The sequence below is a fragment of the Camelus bactrianus genome, chromosome 32 (assembly GCF_048773025.1).
Source record: "Camelus bactrianus isolate YW-2024 breed Bactrian camel chromosome 32, ASM4877302v1, whole genome shotgun sequence".
In the NCBI taxonomy this organism is placed as follows: domain Eukaryota; kingdom Metazoa; phylum Chordata; class Mammalia; order Artiodactyla; family Camelidae; genus Camelus; species Camelus bactrianus.
Window position 1 is genome coordinate 14,837,997 of NC_133570.1, and position 13,306 is coordinate 14,851,302.

Below are 13,306 nucleotides of genomic sequence, written 5' to 3' on the forward strand. Positions count from 1 at the left end.
GGGAGAGCTGGTCTCCCACCCACCCTGACACCATCCCTGTGGGGGAGGAGGGGGAGGTGGGAACAGTCTGAAAAGCTCAGGCTCTGCACCCTGGTCTTTCACAAGCCTGAAGGGGGCTGGATGTTATGCCTATTTCACAGATGGGGAAACTGAGTCTCCAAATCACGCAACCCTGTGGCAAAATGACCAAGCTCCCGCTTTGTGCCAGGGGCTGTTCTGGGCACTGGGGCCATATCAGGGGACAAGACAGAGGATCTCAGTCCTCTGGGGACTCACACCCACAAGTGGAACCTGGTTTCTTGTTGCTTCTCATAGCAGCCAGGAGGAGGCAGGGCCAGGTTGGGATCAGGTTGAGGGAAGGGACTTTATCTGGTAGACTGGAAGCTGGGTCTGTGGCCTTGGCAAGTGACTTTGCTTCCTGAGGCCTCAGTGCTCTCATCTGCAAAATGGTGGCTGTAAGGACACCTCCCTTCCAGGGCAACACAGTCGGTGCCATCAAGCCTGGCTCTTCCACCCCATCCTCTGCTGGCAGGGGTGGTGGCACTGGGCAGTTGACATGGCATCTCCAGGGCCCTTCCTACACCCAGCAAAGGAGAATGGTTCCTAGCGAGCCTTCTTCCTGCAGCCTCGTCACTTCCCTGTGTGGCCCCCCACCAACTCTGGGAGCCACCTGATTGTCCCGGTTTGGCAGGTGGGGAGGCCAAGGCTCAGAGATGGAGCGACTTGCCAGATGTCACGGTAGGTAGGCCGGAACTGCTGCGCTCCTCTCCAGCCCTCATCCCCACCCCACCACCGTCTCTCAGCACGGCCCCTCCCTCGCCACCCAGGAGGCTGCCAGAAAACTTCAGAGCTGCCAACATGCCATCATGAACCCCAAGCATATCCCCCTCCTCAGTGTCTACCCCTGAGAAGTGAATACACGTGTCCACAACCAGAGCTCGCGCAGGGATGCGCATGGCTGTGTTATTCGTAACAGAGAAGAAGCAGAAACAATTCAGATGCCCATCAGCTGAGGCATGGATAAACAAAATGTGGTCCCTCCACACCACAGAATAGTACTCAGCCTTAAAAAGGAATGAAATGGCAGAGGGGAGGGTATAGCTCAGTGGTAGGGCACGTGCTTAGCATGCACGAGGTCCTGGGTTCAATCCCTGGCACCTCCATTAAAAATAAATCAATGAACAAATAAACCTAACTACTCCACCCCTCAAAATTTTTAAACTAAAAAAAAGGAATGAAATACCGATACATGTTCCAATGTGGATGAACCTTGAAAACATATCAAGCGAGTCATGAAAGATCACATGTTGTATGATTCCATTTATACAAAATGCCCAGAAGAGGCAAATGCATGAGACAGACTAATGGTAGCCAGAGGCCTTGTGTGTGTGTGTGTGTGTGTGTGTGTGTGTGTGTGTGTGTCTGCTAACGAGTAAGGAGTTTCAGGGGAAATGTTCTAAAGTTGCAGCTGGTTGCAAAATTCTGTGAATACACTGAAAACCATTGAATGAGACCCTTCCAATGTGTGAATTACATCTCACTGAAGCTGTTTCAAAACCCTGGTGAGTTGACCCCTGCCCAGAGTCTCTGATTTATCCCCTGCACCTGGGCTGAGGGGAGAGTCCAGCCGGGGTGTCCCCAGGCCTTCAGACTCCCGGCCAAAGCTAGGCAGGGCCACAGGATACAGCCCCCGAGGTGACACAGGGAACTGCCACAGGGGACACTCTGTGCTGGTCCCTGAACCCGGGTGACTGTTCAACATTCATTCTACATTCCAGGCTCTGTGCTGGAGCTGGGGACTTGGTGGGGAGCAAGAAACACTCCCTACCTCCAGGAAGCTGGCTGACAGACAGACAGACAGACAGACAGGGGTGGGGCTAACAAGTAGGCAGAAATGACAGCCCAGTGTGACATTGCTACGATCCTGGCAAGCACAGAGAGGAGGGCCCCTGACCCAGCCCAGGTCCAGTGCAATCTCCCAAGGAACAGACGTGTAGGCAGAGATGGGAAGAAGTTCAGGGGTGGAAAAGTGTTCCAGGCAGAGGGAACAGCAGATGGGAAGGCCTGGAGGTTCTAGAGGGCGTGGCATATTCAGAAGAAGAAAGAGCAGGATGAGGCGGGGTGGGACCAGGGGAGACCTTGGCTCTGGGAGGAGGGGGCTGGGAGGTGGAGATGTCGCAGCCCACAGGCGGAGGCAGAACCAGCTCCTGGCCACCTCCACTGCCCTGCTGGCCCTTCCGGGCTGGGGTGCCTGGGACCCCACAAGGGATGGAGTCAGGCCCACACACCTAGGATCCTCTAACCTGCTCCCCCTCTCAACTTCTACGTCCCCACCCAGCTGCCTCTCCCACACCCTGTGAGCGTTGATCACAGCAGACGGAAAAGGCAAGGCTAAGTTTTAATGAGCCATCTCTGGGATGTCTTCAGCTGCATGTAAAAGCCCCTAAGCTTCCAGCAACAGGGGGACCTGCGTTAGGCAGGGTAAATATTTACAGCTCCACCTGAAAAGCCGAGCCCATTTTTCATGCAGGATTTTAACGATATAGATCATGCCGAGAGCGAGACACAAATAGAGGGAAATGAAACCATGGGCGGCCGCAATGCCAGGGCCCTGAATTATGGATAGGAACCTGTCCCCAACTTCTTGTTTTTAATTAAAAAGCCCTTTTTGGTAATTCCATTAAGGGGCAGCTGTGGTTCCACAGTCTCTTGCTCTTTCTCTTTAAATGATGAAATGTCCCACCGGCTCCTTCCAGTTTTAGGAGTCAGGGGACAGGAGGCAGGGGACTATTAGGATTTAGGAGGTGCCAGGTCAGGTGTGGAGGGAGCTTGGGGCCCTGAGCCCCCTCATTGCCATCTGCTTCTCCCCTGCCCTGTCTCAGCCAGACTCCTAACCGTGCACTTACTTTGGGCGGGGTCTTCCATCTCCATCATCTCTCTTGCTACCCATAATGCCAGTGATGCCGGGATGAGGATGTCTAGTTTACAGAGCAGAGGAAGCTAAGTCTCAGAGGGGGGAAGGAATGGGCCTAAAGTCACACAGCAAGTAGGAGGTAGAGCCGGAACTCAGACCCAGGGCCACCTGACTCCAAGTCTCCTGCCTTTGCCACCTCCACCAAGGATGGAGAGGGACATGGAGTCCCCATCCCGCCCACTGGAAGGGCCTGGTGAGGGATAGGAAACCCTGGGGCCTTGACTGGCACACACCTGAGATCCAGGGAGAGGGGATTTCTGAGCACCTGTTCTGTGTAGGGACCCAGGCCAGGAGCTGGGGATTCAGAGCTGAGAGGTGCACATCGCCTGCCCTTGAGGAACACACAGCACCCGCTTCTCTGCTTATCTGCAGCCGGGCCTCCTACTGGAAGCCTTCCTTGACTTTCCCAGCCATCATCCCTCCTTCCATCCGCCATGCCTCCATCTCCCTGCTACCTGGACTCTCATCTGATATTCACCCATTCACCCATCCATCCTTCCACTTACCTATCTTCCATCCACCCATCCATCCACTGATCTATCCATCCACCCATCCATCCATCCACCCATCCATCTATCCATCCATCCATCCACCCATCTATCCATCCATCCATCCATTCTTCCACTCATTTCCCCTCCATCCATTCATTCATTCACCCATCCACCCACTCACCCACCCACCCATCCACCCACCCTTCTACCCATCCATCCTCCAACCCATCATGAAAGGAACCCACACATCTCAAGCCATTACTATGTGTCACTCAATGTGCCTCCCTCATCTAATTCTAACAGCACCTCTGCCAAGTAAAATCTATCATCTTCATTTTACAGATGGAGAAACGGAAGCTGTGAGACATTCTGAGTCGCTTGCCCAGAGGCAAGGGAATGGAGAGCTGGTTATACACTTTCAGCCATGGTGAGAGGCCACTTATGGTGGGAGGGTTTGGGCCAGGAAAGAGAGACCTTCCAAATCTCGCCATGTGGGTGGGCTGCCAGCTCCCCCTCTCCCATCATGACCGTGTGTGAGCTCTCCAGCCCCTTGCCCCTTGCTCCTAAGCCAGGCAGTGGCAGCCAGGACCATCTCTCGTCTGGAGTGGTGCAGAGAGAGGCAGGCCCCCAAACACAGGGTGCCTATTGTGTTACCCCCCCGCCCCGGGAGCACAGGCCTCCCATTGTCTGGAGGAAGCTGCAGGTGGGCTCCAAGCCTGTCATCTGGCTTGGATTGTCCCCATTGTGCAGCCACAGCAGTGCTTTGTCTCTGACAGGCGCTCCCTCATTGTCTGCCCAGGCCCTCTCCCCCTCCCACCAGGGTGATCTGTACTCAGGATGGTAGAGAGATTGGGGTGGGGTGGGAGAGAGCACTGGTTCAGGAGTCCAGAGACCCTAAAACATCACATCCCCTCTCTGAGCCTCAGTTTCACCATCTGTAAAATGGATAAGAATTCCTGCCATGCCTCGCCCATGTTGGAGGCAACAGCAGGGGATGTAGGAGTTGTTCTGAGTACAGGTCTGGTCTAACTCCCTTAGTCTCTTGCTGTGCAGCCTTGAGCAAGTCATGTGCCCTCTCTGAACCTACATCCACATCTGCAAAGTCAACATGAAAGAGGGCCTGCCTCCGAGGAGATACAACATGCAAAGGGTTTGGCCCAGGGCCTGCGCTAAGAGACAGAAGTGGCCATTTCTGTCCTCATCGGCGGTGGCGGCAGCCGTCCTCTGAACACCACGTGGCTCTGGGCCATGCAGAGCAGTCTGCTGTTTCTGCTGCCCTTCCAAACCTTCAGGTCCTTTCTTAGGTCATGTCATGTCTCAGACCAGAGAAGTTAATCAATATCTCTAAGGTCACACAGTGAGGGGACATCAGTCAGGCCCACAGATGCTGTCCTGAGTCCCTTATCCTCCAATTCAGGAGGCTTCAGCTGTGCTGTGGACACCGTGGGGGCAGGGGTGGTCTGATGAGGGCACTCCTGGCCTGAGCACATCTATTCACTGTGTTTGGGAAGGGCAAGGAATTGATGGAATCCTCAGTGCCTGGAACAGGCTTGGCTCAATGGAACTTGATAAGTGGAAGGGAGGAGGGTCCTGGGAGCCCCACAGAGCTGCCAGACTTAGCTGGGCTGCGTTCCAGCCCGGGATGGAGGGCCCTGCCACAGCCACCGCTGAGGACAGAGAGTTGCTAGTAAGAGGTACCCCCTGGTGAGGAGGGATGACAAAATGACATGGGGTCAGCCTTGCCCAGTGGCAGGCACTCTGGTCAGCGTGGCCAAGAACCTCTACCCCCAACTTGGGGGCCCAGGTCTCAGAGTCTGGGCATGGCCAGGAAGATGGGCGGGGTGGCCAGGGCTGCAGAGGTGGTCCAGCAGCCACCAAGCTCTGCCAGCACCCAGTGCCCAGCATGGGCTCTCGAGCCTGAGAATTACCCAGTAACAACCCCTTGCAGAGGACAGCACCAGCCGGACACAACAAGGTCACTCGACAGTGTCATGAGACATGGACAGATGGGGTCACATGGACACATGTCACCCGGACCGTGTCATGAGACATGGATAGATGGTGTCGCATAAACAACTTAGGGTCACGTGGCCATGTCCTCGAGAAAATCATAGCGCAACTGGGACAGTGTCACCTCAGCAGCGGTGCAGAGGGGAGGAGCCCAGGGCACCCACTCGCCCCCATGAGCAAGGCTGGCAGGGCGGCAGCACCATCTTGGACAGGGTGGGGGAGCATCCATGTCTTAGATGGCTGACCACGCCCCTGCCCACAGGGTGAGGTAGCTACAGGCCCAGGGGACGTGCCCACCAGGGGAGCTCGTCCCTCTGCTGACCACACTCAGAAGCCGGCATCCCAGAATCCCCTCCTCTGATAGCCCCGAGCCCATTTCCAAAGCCTAGAGGACATCCTTCCGAAGTCCATCTGAGGTCCGTCCTCCCAGGACAAACCTGCCACTGATGTGAGCACCCCTAGGCCCAAAGGGTGGTCAAGGGGTGGCTGTCGGAGGGGGTTGCCAAGGACCCTGGCAGGCTGGTGTCCTCACACGTGCGAGCCAGGCCCTTCCAGTCCTGGACACGGCCCATGTTGAGAAGAGAAGGCCTGGAGGGCTGGTCCTGGGCCACCATTTGTACCCGATCCAGACTCTTGCGAGTGTCACAGGCAGGCCTGGTGGGGAGCTGCGCCCAGGACTGGACGTGGCAACCCTCAAACCACTCCGCTCCCAGAGACAGCAAGAAGCCTACTCGTCAGGGGAAACGTCCCCTCCCCACTAAGGGAAATTCTGGGCCTGGAACCCTGTCCAGCCTCAAACCCCATCAGGCTCCTGGCACCCCAGCCCTGCCATGGGACCTGTCATATGATCCAGGGATCCTAAGCTGGAGCCCTGGAGCCTGCTGGTCGACCCAAACATGGGTGCACAGAGGTTGCAAGTCTATAGTTCATCCAGAAGCCCTGGACAGACAGCCCGCCCAGCTTAGAGCTCAGGCTTGTAGAATCCAGGTCACCAGGAACAATTCAAGACTTGGAAACTCCATCAGGCCTGGGTTCAAATCACGACTCCATCTAGTACTGGCTGTGTGACATCCAGAAAGCTAATGAGCTTCTCTGAGCCTTTCTTTTGGAAACTGGAGATAAAACCTGCCTCCTGGGGATGCTGTCAGGTGAAAAGTAATTACGGCTTTGAATTCTCCCTGTATCCAACATCTACACAAATGTCCTTGCCCAGTCCCGGGGAAGCATTTATTGAATGGGCGATTTAAAAAGACAATCGGAAAACTGGGGCCGAAGGAAGCTAGAGGCTTCCATCCAGCCCTCCTTCCCGAATCCCTCCCTCCATGCAGCTGCAGCCCCTTCCTGGGGCGAGACCCCTGCCCCCCCCCCCCCCCCCCGCTCCGAGCCCCTCCCCAAGCCACAGGAGGCCCAGACACATGTTCGGAGGGGGCTTTATCTCTGCTCAGTTGACTGTAAACGTTTAAGCGGAATTGACTGTGTACTCAGCCACTTTCAAACACAACTAATCTTCATCGGGGCGACGGGAAGTGAAATATGTTATTGTCGGCAGCAGTAAATTACCCGTGCCAGAGCCGGCTCGTGAGGCATTACGGGCCGTGGCCGGCGCACTCCTTCACCCAGCCGCCACCCGCCGCAATCCATTACCACAAAGGGCCCTGGTCACCTCCTCGCCAGCCCAGGCCTGGCCCCCACCCATGCTGGGCAGCAGGGTGAGGAGTGGGCTGGCAGGGGAGGAGGCAGGACCTGGTTTCATGCCATTCTGTCTCCCAGATGCCTGGGCAAGAGACTTGAGAAGACCCCTGGCCAGTGAATTCTAAGGGGTCAGGGACCAGATGGGGAGGGAGATGGAGACCCAGACAGGGAAAGGGATTTGGTCCAAAGCCTAGCTCTGCTGCCTTCTGAACCTCAGTTCCTCCATCTGTAAAATGGAGAGGTTTATTCAATGTTTTCATTTTGCAAAAATCTCTTTAACATCAGCCTACCCAGATCGTTGGATTCCCACATCTGCTTCTGCATTTCAATCTGTTGTGACGTGTTGTTTCACTTGAAGCCAATGAAGGCTATCTGACCTGGCGCAGACACGCAGCTCAAAAAAGGAAGAGGATTCTAGCAGACTTCTTGGATATTTACCGATATTCTTTTTGATATTAAACCAAAACTACTTATGTGACGGTGTGCTAAAGGTGAGCTGTAATATGGAACCTGACCGCAGCCGTTAACTCTCAGACTCTGTTCAATTAAAACCCATTGGGTCTATTTTGCACTCTGAGTGGATTTTTACTCCTTCTGTAACACTCTGCATTGGTCGCTGGGAACGGACTGGTTTACTGAGTTGAGTAGCTCTTCCCAATGTCGACATATTTCATTAGACAATATCCAAAAAAAAAAAAAAAGTCACGTTCACTCTTACCACCCAGCTTTTTGGGGAAGTCTTTCAGTAGGAAGCTGTCAAACCCCGAGTGGCAGGTACAAGTTCTCCAAAATTCAAATTTTTGCTTGAAAGTCAAATTTTATCATTGGCAACAACAGATCCTGTCAGTTGACAGGCAACTTGGTACATTTTTGAGAAAATATCTGCCAAATCACCAAGCCTGCAAGGCTATCGTGTGTCGGTTAGTCATTATTTCAAGTGGAAATGATGTTCCATGAAAAAAAGGGGCTAATGCCGTTCGCGACTCAAACAGTCACACGGCGCTTTTCTGCAGTGACTCACAGTAGAGCGGGGTCCCTTTCCGGACGTGCTTCCTACTGTGTCACATGGAATATTTAAAAGATGTGTGCTCAAAAGTTGAGATTTTTAAAATATCAATAGTTTTTGTTTTTCATCAAGAACATTCTTAAGTGAAACTAGGTTTTAAATTTTTAACTGAGGGAGCGTTGGGGATAAAGAATGCAACGATCTCTGTTCCAGGTTGGCGTCACTGCTGTGGTTCCCACTATGAGGCCCGCGGGTTTTACCCACCCCATGACTTTGACACTATCAACACAGTGAAAAAGGCCAGTGATGACTTAGGATTATTAGGAAAAAGGTCTCGACCTCACGGGCCCCCTGAAAGGTGTCCCAAGGGTCTGTGGAGCCCACTTTGAGAACCACTGATCCACGGTGATGATCCCGGGACCACCAGGGGTGTTGGAAGACGCGGATGAAATCTAATGGGAAAATGGACCTTAACAAGCTGCTGTCCATCATCGGGCAGCACCGTCCCTGCCCCCATCCTCTGGGGCCGCCTCCACATTCAGGGGGCAGGTGCCCTCTCTCCCCATGTCCAGCTCCTTCCTCAATCCCAACTCTAAGTAAAGCTGCTAATGGAAAACTTTTGGCTCTTTTAGGACCCGGTTCAAAGTCAAGTTCTTCCAGAACATAGTCCTCAGTGGGGATCATGTCTCCCTCCTCGGAACCTCCTGTCCACTCAGCATCTCCCTTCCAGCCTCATCCACTCCCAGTACCCTCCTCAGACATAATAAACCCCCAGCAGACCCACGTTGATCCAAAGGAATGAGGAGATGGAAAGTGTGACTCGGCCTGTGGCTGGAGCTGACTAGTGACACTGGCTAACAATGGTTAGCAGGACAGAGGATCCTGCTACGAACCCCAGAACATAGGTGTATCCCCAAGAGCAGAACCAGGGACCAGCACCCCAAGGGAACTGGGATGGGTGGGGCTTGGAGGAGAGGAAGGGGTTACAAGTTCTCCGAGGGCTGACCCAGACAAAACTGTGACCGTGATGAAACTTACATTTAGGGTCCTCCTTTGCTGTGTGATCTTTGGCGAATCACTTAACCTCTCTGGGCCATGGCTTCCTCCTCTGTCAAATGAAGAGTTTAGATCAATGCCTAAGACTCCTTACAGCTCCCAAATTCTATTAGCCAATGATATTCATGTGCTAACAATCCATAAGCTGACTGAGACTCCAACCTCCTGTGGGAGAAACATTCAAGCTTTCCAGGCCACTGACATTTGAACGTAGCACGGCATTGACGTTCAAATGATCTTTGACATCATCCAATGATATGACATCAAACAGTCTCTAATGCTAACACATGCAAAGACATGATGCTGACATTCTCACGGGCTGGGGCTGACACAGAATGCTCTAGGACATCAGTGTGAACTGAGTGCCAGCTGTGTGCCGGTCACGCCAACAGCCCAGGGAAACCTATCAGTCCATAAACTGTCCCTTCTCTGAACATAAACTGTCCCTTCTCTGAACTTTCCTTTCCAGGAACCTAGACCCCCTGGTGGTTCAGGAGATCTTAGCTGTCCCCATCTCCCACAGTCCAATCTCTTGTATGAAGGGTTGATCTTCTCTCAACATAATGCAAAGGCAACTTCCATACAAGTTGCATGGCCCTCTTCCAACCAGATTCTGTCCCCTCAAAATCCAGAGCCATCAATACGGTAGCTGCAGCGCCCTAAGATTTCCCTGCTCCCCAGTTTCCACCCAGGGTCCTGCAGCTGGACCATGCTGGTGGGCATCAGGGAGAAACCAAGGCTCAGGATGGGACCCACAGAGGGCTGTGGAGGAATGTCCTGGGACGGTGGCTTAGCCCCCTCCTCCTGCCCCCTCATCCCTCCGGCTGTGTCTGGGGCTCCTGGGGGCCTTAAGGGGGCAGGGGAGGCAGTCACCATGGCGATGCCCACTGCCTCCCCCACCCCGGGTGGCCCAAGGCCATTGCCCAAAGATTCCAAGCCCCGATTGGCTTTGCCTCTCCTGCCTCTCTTCATAAAAAGAGAAAAGAAAAGAAATTCCTGCAAGTTGAACAATCCTTGTGTTGGATTTGGGAGATGTTATTCCTAGTGACAGACAAGGGCAATTATCTGCAATCCGCCAGCAGTTTTAGCCTAATTTCATTACTGCTGTGCAATTCTCCCTGAGCTGCTAGTCTATCAATGTCTTGCAGAACGGATTAGCGGGCACTTTCTTCATCTTCAAATGAATTTTAGCTGTCATGCCCTTGATGAATAGAGGCTGACCTGGGCCGGGGAGTGGCCAGAGGGCAGCAGGCAGGCAGGAGGCCTCTGGGCTGGGGCAGGAGGTGAGGTGGTGAGTGGGCAGACCCAGGAGGTGAGTGGAGAGGGAGGCACCAGAGCCATCCAGGCTTCCTGGGCCCCTGGAGGCGCAGGACTTAGGGCTGTTTGGACCCACCTACTGGGGCTTTGCACACTGAGCCCCCCATCTCCATCTAAGGATAGTTTCCCAGGCCCCAGGCTGACGATACAGGAGGGGTTCTTTCCTGGGAGCGTATTGCCAGCTGACATCAGGGGCCCCCATGCTGCAGCCCTCTGGGTCACCCCTGCCACCGCATCCCAAACTTTGGAAACTCCAGCTTCAAGTCTGCCTCCCTGAGGCACCATGGACCTCACAGGAGCAGAGTCCAGCCCTGCCTTGTCACGGCCACGTTCCCAGAGCCCAGTGAGTAGGAGATGCTCTGTCAGTTTTTGCTAAAGGACTCTCAGCTTGGCTGCAGCTTGGGTCAGGGGCTGGTGCAGGCCTGGCACATGGCAGGAGCCCTGTCACTATCAGATGACTGCATGATGCCATAGTAGCTGATTAGAAAAAGGGTGGTGAGGGGAGAAAGGGAACGCTTTGCAGAGCACCTCCTATGTGTCAGGCACTGGGCTGGGGGCTTTCCTGATGTGGCCTCAGTTAATCTCAGGGAGGTGGAGCCGAGACCCGGGGACCCGAGCAAGTTGGGAAGTGGCGAACCCAGGTATGTCAGGCCATCCTCTCTGACTGCCCAAGGAGCACTGTTTCAGGAGCACTAGTGTGAAGTGAGATTCTCATGGGCAGGATGATGCCCCGTGGGGAGAGGGGAGGAGCCCTGCGGAGAGGTCATGGGGGGAGTGGCGTCGGCAACATGGGGCGAACACCATGCCTGCTTAGGACCCCCTCATACCCACTCCCACCCAAAGCCTCCCTCCCCACCCCAGTACTTCTCCAAAGTCCTGGGAAGAGGGGCTGTGGGGTTTTTTTTCTCTTTTCCCATCTGTCCAATCCCCCCTTTCTCAGCCCGGCTCTATGCCCTAGGAAGCTGACCTCCACAGCCTTCCCCACCCTCCGGTTTCCTGGAAGGATCATTCAACGGGTAGCTGGGGGTCGGGGTGGGGGGAGAGAGTTGGGGTATGTCTGCCTCGCTCTGCCTCGCTCACATTCTTGGCAGCAGAATTTGAGTCTGGGGGCCTCTGGCTGGCTTGCACCTCTGTATACAGAATCCCTCTACTGAACTTTCTTCAGCTGTACCATTCAGGTGGAACGCCAGGTCCGACTGATGCTGACAGATGCAGGTGGGATGGGGGTGCAAATTAGTTTACAACCTCCCCACACCTGCCCTGTGCCAACCCTGGGCTGGGCAGCAGGCTTCCACTGGCTCATTGGAAACTCCTAACAGCTCAGTGGGGTGTGCAATTTCCAGAGGGGAGCACTGAGGCTCAGGGAGGTCAGGAGACTGGCCAGGGCGCCCAACGGGGAGGTGGGGGAGTCAGGACCTGAGCCATCCTTCACCTGACCTCCAGCCCCGTCACCTTCCCCTACCAGGCTGTGCAACTCAACTCTTGGTCTGACCAATGGAGGATTTCCTCCCTCACTTTCAATTTCTGGTCCTTTCTCCAGGCCCCCGGGAGACTGTCCCAGGTTTATCGATTTCCAGGGCGGCTTCGAGTCAATATGGTGCACTTTGCTAATTAATCTTTTCCAGATAATTGCAGGAAATTATTGGGTGGTGTGAGGTGGGGGTGGAGAGGCGGCCTCAGTCCCCCACCTGCCCAGAGCAGCCTCTGGCAGAGCTCAGGATGCCGGCCTAGACCCTCTGCCCAGCCTCCCGCCCCTGACCCACTTCTCTCTGTCTCCAATCTGGGGCAGATGAGCCCTGCTCCCTCCCACTGCCTGCTCAGCCCCATTCTAGAATCCTCAGCCCAGGCCTCCTACCAGGCCAGCTCTCCCAGCACTGGGCACCACTCTGGGATGCCGTGGGAAACACTGGAAGCAGGAATGATCCCAGGTTCGAATCCTGCCTCTGGTAGTTACTAGCTGTGCAACCTCGGATGAGTTATTTAACTTCTCTGAGCCTTAACTGAAAAACGAAATAGAGTTTATCATCTGCATCACAGGCAGACAAAACCAAGGAAGACGTTTTAATACTGATTTACTAGGACCACTATGAGTAATAACTCCAATAACAACAGCCAACACTGTGCAGGGGTTTTGCCACATTCTGGGTATTGTTCAGAGTGTCTGATCGGTGCCATTATCATGCCCATTTTATAGAGGGGGAAACTGACACCCTGAACTGAGGTCGCAGAGACACTGAACGGCAGAGGCCGAATCCCTGCTCAGTGCCCAGGATGCTGGTGGCTGCCTCACGCAGTGTCAGTGAGGCCAGCGTGGTGCCCCGCCTAGATCAGCATCATGAGGAGCAAGCCCTCCACATGCTCATCTCAGAAGCCAGGGGATGCTAGCCGTGGGTGGGAAGGAGATGCGGGTGGGATGCTGGAGGGGGCACAGCCCTCAGAGGCACCCAGGACTTCCCACTCCAAGCCCCTTGCCCTAAAACTCTGGATCTTAAGGAGGCTGAGAGACTCTTTGGGGCCCCAGGGGCCTCCCGCAGGCCCCACAGTAATTAATCATAACCGGACACTCCTGGATAAAGTTCCCCATCCCTTTGGGGTTTCTCGCTTTCTCCCAGATATCATTTAATACACCCCCTCGCTGGGCTGTATATATACCTGCTCTTAATAAACCTCTAAGACTTTAATGAACTAAATAGCAAATTACTTTTTTATTCAAGAATGAAATTTCATCATATTCATAATTCATATTTTATTTCAGACATC

At 54.3% G+C, this 13,306-nt stretch overlaps 1 long non-coding RNA gene across 5 annotated transcripts in view; it reads right to left on the reverse strand.

Moving 5' to 3' along the window:
* LOC105075677 (protein FAM222A) overlaps positions 1-13,306 on the reverse strand; it is a 140,678-nt gene that overhangs the window by 114,086 nt on the left and 13,286 nt on the right. Inside the window, exon 2 of one of the 5 annotated variants that reach the window (XR_012503567.1) lies at positions 9,212-9,281. The exons of the other annotated variants lie outside the window; for them this stretch is intronic. This is a non-coding gene — a long non-coding RNA (protein FAM222A). The remainder of the gene's footprint in view (positions 1-9,211; positions 9,282-13,306) is intronic. 5 annotated transcript variants of the gene reach the window in all.